The sequence below is a fragment of the Lissotriton helveticus genome, chromosome 7, assembly GCF_964261635.1.
Source record: "Lissotriton helveticus chromosome 7, aLisHel1.1, whole genome shotgun sequence".
Lineage (NCBI taxonomy): Eukaryota > Metazoa > Chordata > Amphibia > Caudata > Salamandridae > Lissotriton > Lissotriton helveticus.
This window is the reverse complement of record NC_136068.1, coordinates 1,369,545,152-1,369,568,997: the sequence shown is the minus strand read 5'-3', so window position 1 is coordinate 1,369,568,997 and position 23,846 is coordinate 1,369,545,152.

Sequence of the window (23,846 nt, the reverse complement as noted above, 5' to 3'; positions counted from 1 at the left end):
ATTTTCACTAATAAATTGTTTGTAGTTCGAACAGATCAAAGTTACTAAAAATGTGACTTGGGTTACTGCAAAGTGGAGGGCCCTTTACAAAGGTCCCCTGGTCATCTTTCTCACTGTTGCATTTGTATGTTACACTGGTACTAATGCGGCAAAATCTTTGCAGTGACTGTTACTATTTGTAAAAATTTCAAACTAAAGTATCAGAAAATATATCGCATTATGCTGCAGTCTTTTTTGCTGCATAATTTAGTCAACACTTTGGCATGATTTTGTCCTCCATTTCTGCATAATTTCAGTGGCCCCTAAACAGACAGAACATGTTAAAAGATCTTGTGCATGAAGCAGGGAGATCATTAAGTTTACAAACTTAGGGGCTTATTAGGATGGCGTCCGTCCGCCACCCCAGAGGTGGAGGGACCGTCAACAGGGGCAGCGGCGGTCCCTCCGTGCAAATTAGGATGTGACCGCCATCCTGGCGGTCACATCCTGTATGTTTAAAATTGCGGCGGGTGCTGCATCAAGCAGCACCCGCCGCAATGTTAAAACTGCTGTGTTACATTTACATGCACAAAGTGGCAGGCACCACGCGGTGCCTGTCGCTTTGTGCATGTAAATGTTGGGGGGTACCATAGGTACCCACCATGTGCACCCCCCACCCCCCGACACCCTGGGGGCCCGCTACGGGCCCCCAAATGCCAAAGACCACATGCTTCCCCATGCATCATATTATGGCTGGCGGTGTCTGATAGGTACCGCCACCATATTAGAGCTTTTCCGCCACGGTCGGAAGGCGACCGCGGCGGGAAAGCGGCGGACGACAACATGACCCCCCAGCCATCCTAACCTGCTGTGTCCGCAGCAGTGAATCTGCATCCTCCTGGCCGCCGGCCCGGAGGATGCGGATTCACCGCTATCGTAATCAGGCCCTTAGTTTGGTGTACATGTGTGCATGCAAATCCTGCATTGCCTATCCCTGGTGAGTTACAGCTACTACTGCTAAAACAAGGCCAATGGAGGTATCAATGGGTGGGACTAACTGGCCTCAAGGGTCCTGTGGCCTCAGTGACCGAGTCACTGTCGCTGAAGTGTGTGCTGCTTCGTAGGCCAGCCCGCAAGATTCAATCAATCATTCAGGGAAATTATAAGCATGCTACTCACCTGTGAGGGTCTTATGGTGTGGGTCGGGGGGGTTGGGAGGGAAGCAGCTCCAGTCAGTTAAAGAGCGAAGTCTTGAGGGTCTTCCTGAAGATGTGCAGGGTAGGGGCGTGCCTGATGTTGGTGGGCAACTCATTCAAAGTATTAGCCATGATGTAGGAGAAGGATCTCCCACCCGTCCTTGTTCTGCGGATGAGCGGGGGTTCGGCGAGGTCAGCGGATCTGAGGTTCCTCTTGGGTACGTGGAAGGAGAATCTGACATTGAGATATTGGGGTCCTGTGTTGTGGAGGGATTTGTACGCATGGGTGAGTATCTTGAAGGTTACTCTTTTCTCGATGGGGAGCCAGTGGAGGTCATGCAGGTGCTGGGAGATGTGTTTATGTCGAGGGATGCCGAGGACGAGTCTGGCTGTTGTGTTTTGGATGTTCTGGAGTTTGCAGAGCAGAGACTTGTTGATTCCAGCATAGAGGGTGTTTCCATAGTCCAGTCTGCTGGTTATGAGTGCATGGGTGACGATCTTCCTTGCTCCCTGCGGCATCCATTTGAATGTCTTTTGGGGTATGCGGAAGGTGTTGAAGCAGGTGGAGGCGACGGCTTTGACCTGTTGGGTCATGGATGTTGCAAAATATATATGAATATCCATACAAATTCATGTGTATGCACTTCAAAAGATATCATGCTTAGATAGATCACATTAACATGAGGCCTGGAGCTCAAGAAGGCTTCCTATCTGACCTTGACTTGGTCAAGCTTCAACCAGCTAGTCTGTGCCCTCTTAGAGGTCACCTTGCTTGTCCTGACTACATGATATTTCTTAATCTGGTTGTGCAAGTTGCTCACACAGTGCCGAGCCAGCCTTTCTGGTCTGCCCATATCTCGCTGTTTATAATTTGCATGGTGCAGACATTGCACATCCATGTTAGCCATATTTGGCTTGGTGCCTTATTCTAGTTCCGCTGACATGGCATTTCAAACTGTATATAGCACCTAGAAACATGTCACTCTGGGAAGAAGCAGTCTGAAAGCCCCTAAGGCTGGAGACCGTACTTCTTCCTTGCTAATTAGCAACGATGCATGCTTTTGGTACCAATAAATAAATTTCACTCTGTTTCTGAGCAAACCTGTTGTGTCTGGTGAGTTTCATTCATTTGCTCCTGGGAGGGTGCCAGTATTTCCCCATCAAAATGGTGTCAGAAAGAGGGACATTGGAGGACTGTGATGTCACCGGTTGGTAAGTGAGATGTAAGCTAAATGACAAACTTGCCTTGCTGCAGGTGACCTTTCAGTCTTTCAAATGCATATTTAACACATAGTATTAATAAAAGGGGCATTGACTGGCATTTAAAGTAAACAGGGGACTGTAGTGAATGTTTTTAAAATATTCTCTGAATCAATACACTAATTGATATGTGGCATGCACTGAAGGAAAGCCTGGGTTAGAGAATAATTTATGTGTACCAACACATATAAGAAGTAGTGAAACAGGTGACTGATAAGTAACTAAGTCACTTTATGTCAATAAATATTGACAAATGGCTAGACCCTTCAGGGGTTTTATAAAATCCATTGCAGTAGACCCTATGCCAGGATGGGGTATTGATTTTTCCCACAAAAAGAAACCCTCTCAGAATATAGTGAGTGGAGCTTCTGATTTGCGGATTGCACCGGAACCCAGGGAAATGATTTTGAAATATGCGTAGCTATGTCATGGATGAATGACTTCATTTGAATAGGGCATTGATCTTCAGTACTTGACCTCTATGTTTCCTTGATTTATATAAAAAAATGGAGCGCATTAGTGCATAGGAGAAGGAAATTGGTTTTATATGTGATGTCTTTGGCTGGTCCATAACTATTGATTTCCCTCTTTTGAATTAATTTTATCCACTGCCTAACAACTTTTCCCTTGTAGGAGACCTTTTGAATTTATCTTTCAGGGTGTAAGCGCACATTGTGAGTAAAAAAAAGCAACATTTCACAAGAAAGGATCTCAGATTAAAATCATGGTAAACTCACGAGAAAGCTGTTTAAAAAACCGTCAGGAGAGAAAAATTCAAATGAAGGTAAGAATATGAATTATATCAAATATGTTAAGTGGCTGCACTCATAATGAGAAAGGTTGGAAATTTACTCTTGACAGTGGCAAACGTAAAACCGCTTCCAGGGTTAAAAAAAAACTGGTTGGAGGAAAAGTGAACTTGGAAACATTCAGATTTTTACATGAGCATATCTACACATGCAAATTTGGTCATGAAAAAATGTAGTTCACAAATATTTTCTAGGAGTACTATTTCTTGGCCTACTTCTGTAAATTCTTCTGAATCCAAGGAAACCATATATATGCAAGGATATATACCATGCATGCACTTTTGAGACTTTCTTTAATAATTGGGCCTCTAATTAGGCCTGGAGTTAGCCATGACATTTTGTGTATAATAAAATTATGCCTGTCTCTCTCTCTTTAATAGCTGGCATCAATGTGAGTGCCAGTATTCTGCTCTTACACAAGGAACATATCGACACACAAATTAGTTTTGTACAGTGCTCAGAACTCCTGTGGCAATGTGTACTTGAGAGCAAAAACGATTTTTGCTTTTCCCAATGCTTGTTAGAATGGCGAGGGCCCAACAGCTCAAACACTGATCTGGTTTTACAAAAATCATGCCTAAAAAAAAGTCATGCATTGACAAAAACAAAAGACTGACCTCCAATTTCAGACCTACTGGCATTGGCAATACTTGTTTATTTTTGTTTTCTATAAATGTATTTAAACTGGTTAAACTGATTTTCCATTATGAATATCTTTGGGAAATACTAGCATACATCAACATGTTACTAAATAATGCTGCAAAGATATGGTACCTAAAATATTACAGTAGTTTAGCGAATTGTTTTTTTTCCTACTTGCATTTTTTGTAAATGTTTTATTTTGAAAGCAAAGAATCATCACACTTGCTTTCAAGCGTCTGCAAAAATTTGCATTTAATAAGAGTGCATTCTGGGTGCATTATACATAGCCTCACTGGAATCACCGTCAGTAGTGCAGTCAGAGCTTACAACATTTAAGAATGGGAGGCTTTTGGCAGCTGTTAACCCAGGACATGCCAAAGAGGGCAGAAAAGGTCCTAGGGTCAGGCTGGAATAGATTTGTAAAGGAAAGGTGATTTGAAGAGCATAGAGTTTGCAGTTTGGTCAGAGACAGACATGGTTAGCTAAGTGGGTCTTTAATGCTAATTGTTACATGGTAATGTTAAAACTGACTTTTCCTAGGAAAAGGCACCATATAGAAAAAAGTAGGCCATACAGAGAAAAACGAATTTGTGTGTTTTTACAAAGCTAGGACATAACAGATATTAAAAAATAGATGCAAAATGTTGCAGCACTCTTATGGCATAGCACTTTATAATGACATTTCATGAAAACTCAAACAGGAGAAGGGGAGAGGGGTTGGCCTAACGGCTATAGCGCACGAGCTCGGACCTGGGGATCTGGGTTTGAGTCTCGGTAACGACGCCAACAACCTCCTGTGATTCTGGGCAAATCATTTAATCTCCCCGTGCCTAAAAAAATGAAAGTGTGTCCTCATGTAACGTAACTGGTGCTATGTAAAGCGCTCTGATACCTGATTCGGTTCGGGTCTAGTTCGCGCTATATAAAACTCTGCAAAATAAAAAATAAATAGATAGCATCATAAGGGGCCCTGGGACATTACTTTTCAGACAGGATTTATAAGTCCTACTTGCTTTTCATATGTAGAAACAACAAAGGGGTTAGTGATTATTAATTCAAAACTGACTACGTTTTTGCATAATTGTGATCCATATAAAGTCTAATACCACTATTATGAAAATTATCCTGTGCAAAGTATATATTCACATTTCAATGTGCACATTAAGATTTATCTCCAACTGGTTAAAATATGTTGTTGCACCACATAAAAAAGGTAAATATTAGTTTCTCTAGCAATCACAATATTACTGAATATTAGGGCACTTATAAAGTTATGCACTGAGTAGCTGTACAGACATGAGAATTGCATTGCATACCTTTATGCAATCTTTTACTTGTATGCACAAGAATTCTGGGAACAAATTATGGCATTCTGAAAACTGAAATTTTGAGCCAATTGTTTAGGTGCTAGCACGCACAGTGCACAATAAATAAATAAATAATAATGAATAAAAGTGCACCATACCTTTCAATTATAAGCACATAGGCACGGAGCAAGAAAGATTTTCAGCCATGCTTCTTGAGAAGTTACCTTGAATTGTAAACCCGCATGAAAATAGCCTTGTTCAGACAGTGGACAACAGGTTTGAGGGTCAAAGGCCAAGTTCTTTATTTAGAACCGACCAGCCTTACAACATGTAAAAATCTCCACGCAGGGAGCCACTGTGACAGAGTGTGATTTCTACATTACACTATGAAAGCCTGTAAAGTTACAGAGTAGTTTAATAAACTGATTTTTTGTATTAATTAAATATCCTGATTCTACCATTGTAAGGGTACAACACTACAGGTAAATGTAAATTTTGCTCTAATGATGTCTGAGGCTATAAATTTCCTAGGAAAATTAGGGTCAAATTAATGCTCAATTCATGTTTATAAAATATTCTGGATATTGTCATTAGTAATTAAACTACATTTAATAAATTGAAAGAATGTACCTAGTTGTTACAATTAAATTATGTCCTTGATTAAGTCTTCCTGGAACTAGATTGGACACCAAAGATCTGTATTAGGTAACATTAGCTAAAGAAAATATTGGATATTCTTTTAGTAGCAGATGGGTATATCACTGTTTTCTTGAGGAATAATACCTTTGTAGGAGAAATGCAGGGTGGGGTTTATTCCACTGAATAACATTATCAAGGGGTGCAGCGTAGATACCAGAGAGTACATAAGAGTAGGGTATCAGTTTATTGGTGCACAGTGTTTCAGGATGAAGGTATCAAACACGCCCAAGGAGAATGTCATGTTTCCACTAAGGTAGGAGATGTTTCCACTAAGGTGGGAAATAAAGGGATACATTTCACAATTTTAATATTAATAAATATAATTTTGCAGCAGTATATATTTTTTTGAATAAATGGAATATACTCATGTAAGGATAGGTTAGAACAGGGCACTTACTGCTTACAGCTTCAGTAAGGATTATCTGTTGTATACAACCTCTGTAGCGCACTTTGGTATGTGCTGAGAAATGTCGAATGATGCTGTTAGACTGCAGTTTGTTACATATGAAAAGGAAATGGATGGATGTACACATAACTAACAATAAGGCTATAGTTCTAGGGAACTGAGAGGTTTTGGATAAATGCCCTCACCATAAAGTGATATTTAAAATAAATAAAAAAAAAAAAAAAAGAGAGGGTGGTGAAAATATACTGTCCCCATTAAGTGATTACCTTATGAACTTGTGGTTCCCTTAGAGCCTGTTGTGCCTGCCACCAGTACTACAATATTATTTATACCTGTAGAGGCAGAGTACTTTTCTCTCCTCAGTGGGTTTTAGCATTAAAGTCCATCTACAGAGTGAAAGCCTCTTAGTCATCGTGCTGGGATACTCAGTACACTTCGTTCACTGTGAGTCCCAATGTCAATGAACAGGCAGTAAAGAGAGACTTGGGCTACCTATGCCTGGAAGGTGGTAGCATCGTCTTGCAGTGGGCTGATGACCTACTTGTGACATCTCCATCACTTGAGGCCTGTGAAAGCTTGTGAAAAAGACACTGAAGCTCTGCTGAACAACCTCCAGAAGAGACGCCTTATTGTCAAATGCCAGTGCTGCCAAAAAGAGGTGATTTACCTGGATTTTGTGATATTCCAAGGTACACGCCTCATATCATCTGATAAAAAAAAAATGTTTCAGGGCATTCAGCTCCTGCCCACCAAGAAAGGAATGATGTCCTTCGTGGGGATAATGAACTGCTGCCACCAATGGGTTCATGAATGCAGATGCTATGACTGTTACAAAATGAACTTGCAAACTGTTTCAAGAAATAGAAAGAGATATTGTGTACTGCGCCATCATGGGGAGTGCCTGATTACAAACTGCCTTTCCATCTCTATTTCAGAGCAAAATAACATTGCAAATGAAGTGATGCTGCCAATGGTGTGTTGACAAAGCTGGAAAAGAAAGGCCTGTGGGACACAACTATGTGACTTTGCTTTCTGCAGTGATTAGGGGTCAGCAGTTGTGATGGTGGAGAGGATGGCTCTCATTGTGTTGACTATACTTGTATTGTCTAGGTGCCACCTTTGGTATGGTTGTTGTTGTTGTCTGGATCAACATAAAATTTTTCTGCTGGCAGGCACTCAGGTTATAATGGCACCATTTGGTCTAATTGTAATGTCATATTAAGATGCCCACCTGTTAATTTGGCAAAAGTATTACCTGCAATAGGTTATTCTGATGAGATCTATTCTCTTAGAAACAAATGAAACCCCTAAGTAAGTTGGTGTTGCGATTGTAGAAAATGGCACCACGCCAAGATTAGACACTATTAGTAAAGACAGGCTATGAGTGGTACACTGATGGTTTCTTCAGCAGACTGATAGACACTAATTACCGAGCAGGGTAGGCCATAGCAAAAGCAGACAACAAAGTTGAAAGTGCAGCTCTGCCACTTGAAACATCTACCCAGTAAGATAAGCTATATGCTGTAACAAAAGCATGAATAACATTTACACTAACTCACATTATGCTTTGCAGTTCTTATTTGTGGCCAGCTGTGGTAGCATCACAGATTCATAGGAAAAACAGGGCGCCTTAATAAAAATGGTCCTTTAGTAAGGATCTTGTTAAAAGCAATAGTATTATACACCAGGATAGCGGTAATAAAATGTGAAGCCTACACATGAGCCAATATTAAGTTAGCAAAAGCTGATGCCATTGTTGACACAGTATTAAAAGAAAGCATGTTACAGCCAGTGCAGATGGGACTAATGAACAACGCATTCCAAAAATACAGCTCATTCAGAGACAATTGTTGCAAGCTAATGTAAAGGAAGCGCAATGGTCTGCAATACCAGATGAACATAGAGGGAGGATTTATGATGGATATGAGCCGGATATTGAAAAGAGTATGGGCCTACCAGGATGAGATACCTGTGTCCCCACACAGTATGTTCCTTTCCCTTACAAGACTAGAGCAGGGACCATCTGATATTGCACAAGGGAGGATTAATGCGCAGACGTATGTTGCTTCCCAGTGAATGGATTTAAATATTTGCTGGTGTGGGTGGATACATTTTCAAAATGAATGGAGGTGTGTCCAACAGGGATGAATGATGCAGCAACTGGGGCGTAGTACTTTAGTAAAGCCATCTCTCCAAGGTTAGGACCCACCAGGGCATAAATAGCGATAGAAGATCACTTAGTGACTACAGTTATGCTAAAGAGGTTGTTTTGGGGAATAAAGTATAACATGCATACCCCATACCACCCTCCAACTTGAGGCCAGGAGGAGTAAATGAGCTCCAAAATAAAAAAATACACAAATTAATTATTAGTAAAGGCAACTGATGGAACAGGCCTGAAATGGCATGATGCTCTGACTTTAGTATTGCCTGCAACGTGGCAAAGAATTCTAAAGCGCTTATGGAGACATGGTCACGGTTTGAAAAATAAAAACTGTTTCTTTTAGTTCTAGGTGCACTGGACCACAGACGATGAACCAATGCCATGAATGGATTAAGGGGAGAAGATGCAAGGCAGCGTCCCAATACCTGAGAGGACGGTACCAGACAGTGATGACCATCTGTCACCAGAGCATCCATACAAATTCATGTGTATGCACTTCAAAAGATATCATGCTTAGATAGATCACAATAACATGAGGCCTGGAGCTCAAAAGGGCTTTCCTATCTGACCTTGACTGGACAAGCTTCAGCAAGCTACTCTGTACCCTCTTAGAGGTCACCTTGCTTGTCCTGACTATATGATATTTCTTAATTTGGTTGTGCAAGTCGCTTACACAGTGCCGAGCCAGCTTTTTTGGTCTGCCCATATCTGGCTGTTTATAATTTGCATGGTGCAGACATTGCACATCCATGTTAGCCATATTTGGCTTGGTGCCTTATTCTAGATCCGCTGATATGGCATTTCAAACTGTATATAGCACCTAGAAACTTGTCCCTCTGGGAAGAAGCAGTCTGAGAGCCCCTAAGGCTGGAGACCTGACTTCTTCCTTGCTAATTAGCAATGATGCATGCTTTTAATACCAATAAATATATTTCACTCTGTTTCTGAGCAAACCTGCTGTGTCTGTTGAATTTCATTCAATTGCTCCTGGGATGGTGCCAGTATTTCCCCTTCAATGGAGAGGGATGAGCCGAGGTTTTGGGCGTGGGCCATGAGGGTGGGGGAGCTGCCATGGCCGGTGGGCCACCAGGATTTGTCCCATGCGGAGGGGGAGGGTCCAATGACGAGGACCTCTCTCTTCTCTGAGGTGAGCTTATGGCAGCTGCTACTCATCCAGGATGCAATGTCTTTCATTCCTTCCTGCAAGTTGAGTCTGGTGGCGATGGGGTCTTTGGTGAGGGAAAAGATGAGCTGTGTGTCGTTGGTGTAGGATTCTATGCTGAGTCCGTGCTGTCTGACGATGGCGGCGAGGGGGGCCATGTAGGTGTTGAAGAGCATGGAGCCGAGCGTCGATCCATGAGACACTCCGCAGTTGATGTCTGTGGGCTCGATCTCGCAAACTTGAAACTGACGGTGATTAACGGGGTCTGCCTCCATTGTGTGTGAAATACTGTGTGTTTGTCATTTTAAAATTTGTTCTGCTGCCATCGCGTGTGAAATAGGGTGTGGTTGCTATTTTAAAAATGTATACTGACAATTGATTTTAGGCTCTTTTAATGTGGGGGAATTATGGGAACTGAATTTAATAACTCATAACTCACTGCGCTCGGGGGTACCGGAAGGCTAGTGGTTATCCGACCTGTCCGAGTCCGCCATCTTTACTTCCAATGTGGTCTAGTCGTCAAGACCTGGCGACTACAAAACGAGACGCTGCATGAGCGCACTGGATCTCGCAAACTTGAAACTGACCGTGATTAACGCTCTCTGCCGCCATTGTGTGTGAAATACTGTGTGCTTATCATTTTAAAATTTGTTCTGCTGCCATCGTGTGTGAAATAGGGTGTGCTTGCTATTTTAAAAATTTACACTGAAAATTGATTTAAGGCTCTTTTATTGTGGGGGAATTGCGGGAACTGAATATAATAACTCATAACTCACTGCGCTCGGGGGTACCGGAAGGCTAGTGGTTATCCGACCTGTCCGAGTCCGCCATCTTTACTTCCAGTGTGGTCTAGTCGTCAAGACCTGGCGACTACAAAATGAGACGCTGCACGAGTGCGCGCCGCTAGTGCACCGAAGGCGCACCTAAGGCAAGCCCGTCTGCGCCCGTCAGCGTCCTGGAGGAGTCTGGAGCTGGAAATGCTGCCGGTCACTAGCCCCTACCAGGGAACCCTGTTGTCTACTGCAAGTCAGAGCTCCTTGATATTGAGGATGAGGCGCAAGTCCGCTGTTATAAAGTTATTACTAGTATGACTGAGACCCCGCTTTTATGCCAAGTATGTAACTGGGCAGCTGACCCTCTGGACAGTAAACGGAGGGGTGGAATTAAGTTTACCAAGGGTCCAGTTCCGGATCCGGCTTTATGGGATAATAACCCTCTGAAATTCCTCCTCCTGAATACCCACTCTATAAAAAAACATGAAGCCCAATTGCACGACCTATTACTGGAGTCTGACCCTGATGTTATGTTTGGAACTGAAACCTGGCTGAATGACGGCTCAAACCCTACAATAGCGGGGGCTATCCTGCCTGGTTATCAGAACATAAGGAAGAGGGGGTGGAGTCGGCATCATTTTTAAATCTTCACTGTCTTGCTCCATTCTCCCTGCGCATGAGACTGGAGGCTGAAAGCCTCAGTTGCATGCTCACTGTCTGGATCATCAGTCTATTGCGGTCATTTTGGTTTATAGACCACCAGGTCAGGGTGGCAAGTTTATTGAGTCACTCATTCAAGCCATCTCTCCCATTTCCGCTAAATATAGAAATTGCCTTCTGTTAGGAGATTTTAATATCCATATGGATGATCCCTTTGACTCTGAGGCTATTCAGCTGTTGGACTCTTTAGCGATCTTTGGACTGTCCCCTCATATTTATTTTCCCACCCAAGAAAAGGGTCATACGTTAGACCAATTATATTCCAGCGTTAGTATGGAAACTGATGCTCCTCAACCATTGGTATGGTTGGACCACTTTCTCTTGAGTTTTAAAATCTCTAGGTCTTCATCCCATGCTCAACCTAGAGATAAGCTCCGCTCTTGCACCTACAGATCCTTTAATCAGGTTAACCAGATAGCCTGGAGATTGCTCTGGGTAAGCACCCGATTCCCTTTAGTGGAAACCCAGAAAGTGATGCCCCTAGTCTATGAAAGTGGCTTGAAGAACAGGTTGTGGTGTTGGCGCCCTCCTCAACTCGTATAGGCATAGCCGAAACTGGTGAGACATTGAGTGCCCCACCCCCAGAAGTTAGCTTCGCACTTGCCAAATTTCCCCCTATTTTCTTAGAAAAATCCTTGGACATCAAAGTAACTCTCAAGTTGAGCTCTCCTTCTGACCCCTGTCCAGCGAAAATCCTCAAGAACATTGCGGAACCTTTAAATTCTGCAGTCAATTCAGTTCAAGGGAATGGTACCTAGTTGCTAGAAAAGGGGAAAAATCATCCCCCTCCTGAAGAAACCTACAGCAGACCCTGCGGTTAATCTAATTATAGGCCCATTTCCCTGCTGCCCTTCTTGTCAAAGGTCCTGGAGAAGTATGTTGACTCTGTGTTTACAGATTATACAGAAGGAAACCATGTACTTCATGACATCCAGTCTGGCTTTAGAACCACTCTAAGCACAGAAACAGCCCTATTGGAGGTTTCAGAAACCATCAAAACTCAGATGGACAAGGGGGGCAGTGCTGAACTGATACTGCTGGATTTATCCGCAGCCTTTGACACCGTGCCCCATGACCGGCTCTTGCGGAGGTTAGCGGAGTGTGGTGTTGGGGGCATGATGTACAATTGGTTTGCTTCCTTTCTTACGGAGTGGCAGCAGGAAATTTGGCATCCACCCTTTACAGCTGCCATTCCTCCAATGCAAGTGGGTGTCCCACAGGGCTCTATTTTGAGCCCCACACTTTTAAATATTTATATGGCCCCACTCACTCGTCTAGCAAAATAGTACGGAGCAAAGATTATCTCCTACGCCGACGACACTCAACTCCTGTTCATTTGTGACAGGGGTGCGAGTTTTCGTGGAAGGGAGATAAATAAATGTTTAACAGAAGTCTTTTCTTGGATGCGACTTAATCAACTCAAGTGTAATCCAGAAAAATCTGAAATCATCTTTTTCGGCTGCCCCCCCATGCGGACTGGAATTTATGGTGGCCCCGATATATCTCCCGGTCAACCCCAGTCAGCATGGGTAAAAACTTGGGGGTCAAGTTGGACACTAGTCTAGCGATGAAGGCCCAAATACAAGCTGTTGCTGGTATTTAGTTCAGCTTGATAAGAATGGTAAAAAATGTTCTTTCCCTTCTCCGGTTGGAATCCCGTTAGATCGTAGTGCAAGCCTTAATTACATCTAGGTTGTGCTACGTAAATATCTTGTATCTGGGGCTGCCAGAGTATTTGCTCAATCGGCGGCAGGTTGTCCAGAACGCTGCAGCCAGAGCTATTCTTATGGTAAACCCCAGAACGTGCATGTCGCCCCACCTGAAATACTGCACTGGCTTCCCGTGAGAAAGAGGGTCCAGTTTAAGGCCCTCGTGCTCACTTATCGTGCCTTCCATGCTACGGGTGCGGTTTACGTGAGAAATAGGATCCAACGATATCAGCCTCAACGTGTCCTAAGATCCTCAAGACAATCCCTCATGGTGATTGCCAAGATCATGAGATCTCGGATAGGAGGACGGTCATTTCAGGTTCAAGCTGCTCATCTGTGGAATGAATTGCCCCCTTACCTTAGACTGATGTAGGACTTGTTGTCCTTTACGAAACAACTTAAAGCGTGGCTGTTCCAACAATAACACTATGGTGTTGGGGCTGGTCTCTTTCTGTTTCAGTTTTTGAGATTAGTGCCGGGACACTCTCTGTGAGTATCCGCTTGCTTTACAAATATCCAATTTCATTTCATTTCAGGGTGGAAGTCTGATTCTTTGGGGTTGGAGCCAGTCGAGGGCGGTTCTCTGAAAGCTGGCCTCGTGGAGTCTGGTGGTGAGTGTGCGGTGGGAGAGGGTGTCGAAGGCTGCAGGGAGGTTGAGTAGGATCAGGGCTGCGGTATGGGCTTGGTCGAGGAGGATGCGGATGTCATCTGTGGTGGCGAGTAGAGGGTCCTCTGTGCTGTGGTTGCTGTGAAATCTGGGTTGGGAGGGTCGAGGAAGGAATTTTCTTCGATGAATTTTGTTAGTTCCGTCTTCTCTGTGACTTTTGCTGCGAAGGGGAGGTGGGAGATAGTTAGGTATTTCTCGAGATCCGTGGGATCTGCTGATGGCTTCTTGAGTAGAGGTCTGACTTCTGCATGTTTCCAGTCATCAGGAAAGGTGACGGTTTCGAAGGTGGCATTGATGGTGCGTTGTAGACTGATGGTGAACTTCAGTATGGATTGTAGTGGACAGGACCTGAAGGCTAACCCACACTTGCCACCACTAGGTTCCACCTGATGGTACTAAGACACCTGGGCTTCTAAGGTCTAGTGGGGCCTTCTAAGGTCTAGCATGGGAATGTATTCCCTTAGGAAAGTATTCTGGTGGACTGGTCATGAAGGCTGGCCATGGTATCACAGGTACAATTCGGCAGCTCTGGCCATAGTGCCACATCCTCTCCCCCACTGAACACCATACTGCTCCACTGAGAGTAACTCACACTGCCTTCAGCTACAACCCAATTGTACCCTGCTATAAACACCTGGATTATGCACTAGACAAGAGTAATAGGCTTCCAGCAACAATAAAAAAACAACATCCTGGAAAAACACTCATAGGGAATGCAAGATTAACTAATGTATGTGAAATGTAAGCAGGAACAACATGGTTCCTTTAACACTTTTACACTCATATTTCAGAAATCAATGAGTGTTTTTGCCTGAAAAGTCAAGGACATGACTACAGGGCCCAGAAGAGACGCGTTTCAATGTCCATTGCTTACATACTCACGTACTCGCTTAAAACGTAAGCAGAATGGTTTAAAAGACCACATCCATGAACAGAGTACACACTTAATAAACTAAAATAAGGAAAACAGCTGATAAGGATCTTATTAAAATTTTCCACTCCACGCATCAGCCAGGTATTGCAGTACCTCCAGAAATGGTGCACTTCCTCTTTAGGAGAAAACAAAGCTGTTCAAGAAAGACCAGAAAACGAAAGTAGCGCTTCACTGGCAAACACTGTAAAGTAGCACTAATGCATGTGGTTGTCAATGAAACCAATCTGGCCACTTTGTAACCACTCCGTCAAGCTTTATTTAGTTATTTATTTATTTTTCATCTTTTGAACCTTTTTTTTCTCTCTGTCCCAAGACTGCACTTTTGGAATAGAAAAATGTTAGGAAAAGATGACATTTCCAGCAAAAGTGTTATTCTTTTTTGGATCCATTTCACAGATGAACAAATAAAGGAAAATAGAAGGTAAGTGCAGTTTCTTTAAGTCACAGGTTTCAGCAAGTGAGGAGGAGTGAGACAGAAAGACAGGGAAGAAGAGGAAGAGAAAGAAGAAAGGCAGGGCAACAGCAGAGCAGGAGAAGTGAACACTGACTGTTCTCGTCTTCTCTGGGTCCTCCTTCTATGCCCTCCCCACTTGTCCTGGATCAGGCCACGAACGCAGTGCCTTATCTATGAGTCTTAGCTATTTCTGCTGTCCTGGAATACATTTTTAAAATAAAAAAGTAGGGGAATGGAATGCATACAATTAAAGTAGTAGGGGCACGCCATGCCCCACTGATCCCGCCCACTTCGACCACTGGGTAAATCACCTAATCCATTCAATTGGCTGGACTGTTCCCATGAGGCACAGGGCCAAGACTGATTTGCATATGGCCATGTCTGAACTGGGGTGGCTTGGTGAGCAAAATAACAACGGATTAAACCCAGATCTGTGACTGGGGGTGAATGTTTTGCCATTGTGCAACATTCCGTCCATCATCTTGTGTGTTTTGCTGTTCACCCTATGTGGGGAGGGTATGCCCAGACGTGGGTCCCTTGCTCACTAAGACACTGGAGTCAAGCTATCCTGGCTGAAGACGGCTGATAGCCAGAAACCGGTCCTAGGATGCTTGATTCCGGTCCAGGAAAGACATGGCTTGGTAGTTCGGGCTGGACTGTTCCCATGAGGCACAGGGTCAAGACTGATTTGCATATGGCCATGACTGAACTGGGGTGGCTTGGTGAGCAAAATAACGACGGATTAAACCCAGATCTCTGACTGGGGGTGAATGTTTTGCCATTGTGCAACATTCCGTCCATCATCTTGTGTGTTTTACTGATAAGGCAATAACAAACACTAAATACTATTTAAAAATAATTACATGCCACAATTTAGGACTTTCAAGTATTTGAAAGACAGAAAAATATAAAATACAGAAATACATCGGGAGGTATAATAAGGAAGGTATTTGCCCATAACTAAGGAAAGATTATTATCGTCAAGGTACAGGTAATTTTCCTAACACAGCCTCACCCAAATGGCACAGGATCTGATTCTGATTGTGACAAAACTGCTTTAGAATATAGTTCTCAAAAGTTTATCTTCATTAGAGAGTGTCATTATAAAACTAGCTCACCTTATCAAAAAAGATTACTCAATCCCAGCCTTCATACATTACCCAAGGTACATAAGAGCTTAGAAAACCCTCAACTTATTGTGTCTGGATGTAATTCCAAACTACTACTACTAGCGGAATATGGGAAAAAATATTAAACCCTTTGTCCCACTAGCAAAATCTTATACTAAAGACAGAAGAGCAGTTATTAATCAAATAAAAGGTAAAAGATGTGATGCCACATAAGAGTTGCATATAAATACAGATAGAAGAAAACCTGTATACCAACATCTAACAGAAAGACCTCAGATATCATCTATTCAGTTTCTGAAAACTCGCCACCATCCATATAGAGTACCATCATCATTCATAGTTGTTTGTGCCTCCATTGCTCTAGTCCAGAAGAACTTTATTTTCAATGATTTTTACGCCCAAATCAAAGGAGTGGTGATGGGATTGTGTTAGCTCTGGGCAAAATCTATGTGTGGCACATTTTGAGGACAAAAACAAACCCATTCATTCAATATGTTCCTAAATGGCTATGATACATAAAGGATATCTTCTTTATTTGGCGACAACCCCTCTCAGACCTCCTTTTATTTCACAGTTGGCTTAATAATCAAAGTCTTCATTTATGATTCTCTCTAGACCACAGTAATTCCCAAATCAATTTTCTTGACCTATCCATAAAAAATAATGATGACTCCCTTTTATGACTATTTAATTAACCAACTGCGAGTTACACATTTTTTCAATATGAAAGTGATCTTCTCAGAAATTTGAGAGGCAACTTATCTTTTGGACAATGTTTATGAATTAAATGCAATTGTACAAAAAAATAGACTATTTTGAGAAAGCAAAAACACTATAATTGAAACTAATTGCAACAGGTTACCACCAAGACTGGTCAACGTATCCCTTAAGAGGGCATAGTTTAATAATAGAAATTAACTTTTGAAGGGAAAAGTGAGAAACACAAACACAAGTGTAACTACATTTGGGACGGAATCCAATGACATCAAAAACCTAATCTATAAAATTGCCATTTGCTTGAATCCATCAATGTTACATTAGAAAAACGTTTGCTTTCAAGAGAGGAGACAACCTGGGAGACAGGTTTGTTAAGGCTTACAAAGAACCAAAGAGAACCTCACTAACACAACTGTAGGGATTAAGCCCAGTTGTAGGACATTCTAAATGTGGCCTTTGCACTCCATGTAACTACACCTGCACCACTAAGAGTTAACTTGTCAATGACAAAGAACGGATATTTAAACATGTCTCTAATTGGGCATCTAAAAATGTACTGAACTGAATGCCCATGTCCTATAAAATACATTGGTAAAAGAACACAAGAAGTTAGGTGCCGAATCCTTCAACATCAATCAAGAATTTGCTGCAGTGTACATAATGTTTCTTTGGTAGAACATTATAAAACAATGCATCATAATGCCACCAATATGCAGTGGTTCATTCTTGTGGTTGAGTCTGGCAGAACTAGGAACTATAATGTGGATAGACTGCACACACAGAAAGAAAATAGATGACCCAGGGCTAGCTATGAGCGAGGTAGTTAAAATAACCGGTCAATTTGGAGATGTGTCGGGTTACCGACTAAATGTGGACAAAACACAAATATTATGCTCTAAAAAAATAGCCAAGTTGGATGGTAGATACTTAGAATCTGTAGTTTACTTGGGAATAATAATAAATGCAGAACCAGGAAGAATAATAGAAGATAACTATACACCGCTTATCCATTCGATGGAAACAGAATTAAAAAGAATGGATTCATTACAGCTGTCATTGATTGGAAGGGCTAACGTTATAAAAATGACAATGTTTCCCAAGGTGCTTTATAAATTAAGGTCAATCCCATTTAAAATCTACGAGAAGATTATAAAAAAGATTGAGGCTATATTCATGAAATCTTTGTGGCAATATGGTAAAATAAGGCGATCAAATAGTTATATGTCATTACCACAAGATAGAGGAGGGTTGGGATTGCCAGATATCAAGAGCTATCATTTCGCATGTCTGCTCACAGATATGGGTATCCTACTTCATCCGGGGGGCCCAACCCTCAGGCAGACGGTGATACCATCAATTTTTCAGCTATTGGTGGGAAGTGAAGCCGTAGGGCTCCTATTAAGGAGAACTCAGAGGAGTTACTACAAGGAAATTGGATTTAAAACCCTTGAAGACGTATGGTATATATGGAAAACCGTCAAAAAAATCCTAGATATACCCACTATCCATCAGAGAACACCGCTTTGGAACTCAACACTCTTTCCAAACCTTAGCAGGGATGGAGCGTGGCGTCATTGGGAGAGTCAGGGCATTGTGGAGTTGGGGCAAATAATGATTAGAGATCACTGTAGAACACTTGAAGAACTTACGCAACACTATTCACTACAAGGTTATCAAGAGTTTAAATACCTACAGATTGTTAATAGGATTAAATCAATTAGGCCACGTATCACTTTGCTTGGGAGATTTGAATTAATTGAGTACCTGAAGTCGGGGGGCCATAGAATTAAGGACATATATAAAATATTCAATGATGCATCGATGGATGATATGGGAAAAATGGAAACCGCCTGGTCCAAAAAATTCGGGGATCCCGAAGTAGATCTTGATAAGGCATTAGCTATGGATAAGAGGTTTCTGCGCTCTTCGAATCTCAGGGCCCAACACTACAAAACGCTATTCAATCTATACTATACTCCGGAAAAATTATTCTCTTGGGGGAAAGCGGCAGATAGCAACTGCCCCAGATGTGGAAATGGTCCAGCTGATCTTATACATATGTTCCATGGGTGTGAAAAACTAAAAAGTATTAAAACTGAAATAGTGCGGTTTTTAGAGGGGCTACTCGACGTCAAAATCAATCTATCCCCTACCCTGATAATAATTGGATGTGATATGAAATTAAATATGCGTACTGAGGCTGAAGCTTTAGTTTTCATTTCTGTAGCAGTCCTTAGGATTTTAATTAGTGCAGCCTGGAAGGATACAGAAGCTCCTACTTTTCAAATGTGGATGTGCAGAATGTTGGGTATACATAACATTGAGGAAGCACTATATGATTTAAAGGGAGCTAAGATAAGGGATATGGGTAAGCGACTTTGGGCCCCAGTAGCTTCTTGGAGGACAGCAAAAGTGCAAATGAATGATTTACTGGCATTGTAGTTATCTAACCTGTCTATGGTTTATTGTTTACTGTTTACTATTTATTGTTTATTATTTCTTTCTGTTCTTTTACTTGATGGTATAATTCTTTGTATCTATTTATGTATTTATGCATGCATTTATGAATATGTATTTACTGGTACGAACTCTCAATAAATAAAACAAAAAACAAAAAAGAAAGAAAATAGATGGGTTTTGTCGTTTTAACTCAGGATTTACAGGCATTAACCAGCAGATTAAATGGCAAACTTCAGTAATGCTATGATTCAGGTCCTAGGATGACTAGCTGGCTGTTCTATTCTGGGTACACATTAGTCTTGTTACATGGTTTTATGTATTCTGTTTTATTTCACAACATCATCTTGTTCTTATGAAACCATGAATATTTTAAAAAGTTCTCTATTCTTTAAATCTTTGCTAATTATTCCTGTCGGATTTTCAGTTGGACACTATACTCAGATGACCTTAGACTATTTTGTAACGATGATTCTGTGTGACGTTAATTTGTAAATCACGCCAGATTTATTCTATAGGTCTCATTTGGAAGAGTGGTTACTAGTCCAATATGGCAGCTCATTTGATCAACTTAGCATAGTGCTGACTTCTATCACATGGCAGAGGGCATTTGCCTTGGCTGTGGCAGTGGCCAACAAGGATAGCTTTCTCTGTCATGCCTTTTGCCAAATCTGGTGGCTGACATTCCCCAGCTTCTCTCCTGCTGCTGTCTCTGTAGAGGTCTCACCATTGTCAGTAAGACTGAGGACCTTGTTGTATATTCTTACTTGGTTCAATATGGTTACTTGGTGTCTGTAGTCCTTTCTTAGTGTTCCTACCTTCTCTATCTCCCATAGTACCTATGTGTGTTCTATCTGGTGTGTTGAGGATTCCAGCCCTGGCAGTTGGCAAGTTACAAGGAAAAATCAGCTAAAGAATTGTAAGATAAATCAGCTGCAATCTAACCCTGTGAAACGCGAGAAACAAGTAGAAGTGCTACAAGTTACAGAGAAATTTTAAATTGACATCGTGCCAAACGAAGCGTCAGACACTAGAAACAGCGCAGATTTAAACTGAGTACTTTTAATGTATACATCTGCTGAAAAACAAGTGAATTGGATGGAAAAACGGACACAGGCTAAAAAAGAATAATAAATAAAACGACTGAGTTTGAGACTCGAACTGAGGAAGGAAGTAACAACTTCAAGTCCATCTATCGTGAGTCTTTTGGAGTTGTCAATATCGTTATTCTGTCTCCGTGTTGATCTGTACTTCTCCATGGCTCATTTCAAAATGATGACGTGGTAGTATCTCCATTTGTCTCAGCGTAGGAGCTGCATGCTCCATTGTGACGTGGTATGCCCAACGTTACCTCAGAGTATGGAAACATCATTCCTTGTTTCCAGCCTGGGTACATCATCACGCACTGTGCGCAGCGTGTAACGTCACTCTGCGACGTCAGGCACCCATTTTGTAGCCTCACGCGTTGTGTTATCATGGCAACAGGTTTCGGGAACACAACGCAACGCTACCCAAGTGAGACGTGTAGAGGGTTTCATCTAAGTATAAGCGATTAGGATACCACCAGTGTTAAGGCTCTTAAAAATCAAGCCTGTCTTCAACAAAGTTAAAAAAGAGGACATTCATGCGCAGACTGACCGGTGTTCAGACAGTGAGAGATATGAAAGGAGTGCTGTGTGTGTTTTATTAAGAAAGATGTGTGCCGGAAATAGTAACTTTTAATCAGAATCTGCCATTCTAGCAATTATCGCAATGTTGTTTTACTGCTCTGGTGTCTTATCTTGTCTAACTTAATAAATACATCTTAATTACCTGAAGACGTGTCCTGCTGCCTACCTAACGTATTTACAACAGACCTTTCTAGCTTCTTTGATGGAGTTGACAGCCATTTCCACTCAAAGACAAATATGACTAAAAGGATAGCTATTTTCTTTTCATAAAGAAACTTCATGATCTGCTAAAAGTCCCTACTTGATCGGCTTGAAGTCCCTCCTATGAGCCAAATCAAGAAGGTTTTGCAATAGTTGCAATTTGGACCTTAAAAACAGTCATGCACTGTATTTGCATCAGGGACAATATTTTGTTTTTGTCATTGAAGAAATTAAGGGGCAGATTTATGAGGCCCTTGCGCCTCTTTGCGCCGCAATTGCGTCACGTAATGTGACGCAACGGTGGCGCAAACAATGCGCCCTATTTACAACGTGACGCATCTAGGAGATGCGTCACGTAGGAAACCCCTGCGCCATAAGGAGGCGTTCCTGCGCGGGGGGGGGGGCGTTCCTGCGCAGGAACGCCTCCTAAAAGTGGCTGAGTGAAATCTATGAGATTTCACTCAGTCACTTTCTACGTCAATTCCTTACGCCTGCTTGAAGCAGGCGTAAGAGTGACGCACCATGCATTGTAGGAGTCATGTCGCACTTGCGACATGATTCCTGCAATGCGCCGCCCGTACGCCGAGAGATGCGTCACGCATCTTCACTGCCTTGTACCATGGTGCGCCGCATTGTAAATGCGGCGCATCATGGGTGTCGGAGCAGTGGCGCACTGTGGCGCACATTAACTGGCGCATCCCTGGGGATGCGCCAGTTAACATAAATCTGCCCCTGAATGTTGTGAGGCCATTTGGCAGGCTATCCTTTTGCAGACTTCACCATCTGACTCAATGCATACAATCAAGATGTATTGGCGGGCTTTCTGGTCTGTCCATTGTGGAATGGAGCAGGTTCTGTGGAAAATCATTAATACCAACATTAAACACATCAAGAGTCAAACTACTTGCTTTCTTGAGCCACGTCACACTGCACATGGTTTTGAGCATAATAGTTTATGCTGAACCAACACCCAGTTGAATACTTTTTCCATCAATATTTAGAAAACATCTACACTTCTGTAATTCTCCTCTAAGTCCTGTTCATCATTTTCCTCAATCTCAACAATGTTCTACAGTTGGCTTTACGTTTTCTCCCATCTCCCAAATACACATATGCTATGGATTGCTCTTCACAAATCTTCTCTAGATATTTTATCAAAATGTCTTCTTCTGCTGCATTGTCGCACCTCTTTTTCTATGCTGGGTTTGTGGTACTGCATGCAAAATGTGAAGAGCTAGCTGTCAATACCATACTTTGCTGCATGTTCTTTATTTTTCTCTTATTTTGTCTATTTGTATATTCCTAAACTCTGTTTTATTCTCAATGTAATTATTTTTTAATTACATTGACTAAATACAAGTGTTATCTCTAATTCTTTCAAACATCATGTATATTTCTCCTGCATTTACACAATATTTATGATTTGTTGCAGAGTTGGATCCCTGCTGAGAAATAATTTTATCGTATTTTGGAACACTGTACAGTTGTATGAGTTGGTCTGTAATGAATTGTGAAGTAATTTCTCCTAACTCATAGATGGCTGAAAGATCTTTCAGACTAGTCACAAATGGATCTGTCATTTTATTTTCTCCCTGATGCCAGATCATGTCTAGGTTTAATATATGCATGCAATGCTTCTCCAGGCACTGCATAGGTTCCCCAAATGCACCAGAGTTTACATTTCTCGTTGCATTCATGCTTTTCATGAAATGCAAACACTGTCCGCCTTTCTGCACCAACTGAATTTTGAGACGTTCTCAAGTCAATAAAGTTCTATTTGGGCAAAAAACTGTTCCATTTAGAGTTTCCAAATAATTATAAACATTTTACAGTTCTTACGCTGTATCGGTGGTACAGTAGGTGTTAGTTGGAAAAGAAGAGGCTAGTTCACTAAATACATTATTAACTTTCTATTATACAAGTGTGTTCACCAATTTATTAAATATTTCAGTGTTTATAATATTCACCCGCTTTTTGGTTAATAGCTAAATGTCTTCCTTTTTTGTCAATCACTCTTGAGTCAAGTCGTGAAACAGCCAACATCATAAGCAAGATGCGAGTAATGGGCGAGCCTTAATACAAATACCTATTGTTTTGATTGGAATCATCAAATGGGGAGCCTACTGGGACCATGATCATATTGTGGCATTTGACCATTTGGTGACAGAAGATGACCTACATAGATTCCATGTCTTCTAATATCTCCAGGTCCATCCCAATTTGCATACCTATAAGACAGAGTTAGAGGTCATACCAGAGTTCTGGGCCTGTTGAGGTGCCAAGGCATATCCCAGTTTTACAAGTTCCTTCTCCTCTATACTCTGGATATACTTCAGAAATTGCGATACGAATGGGAAAAGGATGTGCAAGAGATTGACATTGATGACTACCAGGAGGCTAAGATGGCCTCATGTGTGCTTACCATTCTGTCCAACTTTAGAGAAATATAATTCAATTACTTCCAACACATCTTCCATAGTACTGATATACTGTGGAAAAAGGGGAGAACTCTTAGTCCAAAAAGTGTGCATTGTGGCAACCTAAGGTGGACCTTTTATCACACGGTTTGGATATGTCTTGTTATTTCTTTCTACTGGCAACCAGTTCACAACACCATGACACACCTAGTGCCTGCACCCACAGTCTTGAATTCTGGAATGATGCTGCTGGGGTCATGAAGGGTTTAGAGGTCACGCTACAGCCAGGGCCGGACTGGGAACCACAACCGGCCCTGGCAAAGTTCTTGGCCGGCCCCCCCTCCCCACTCGGGGGGTTTGGGGGTGCCGCCAA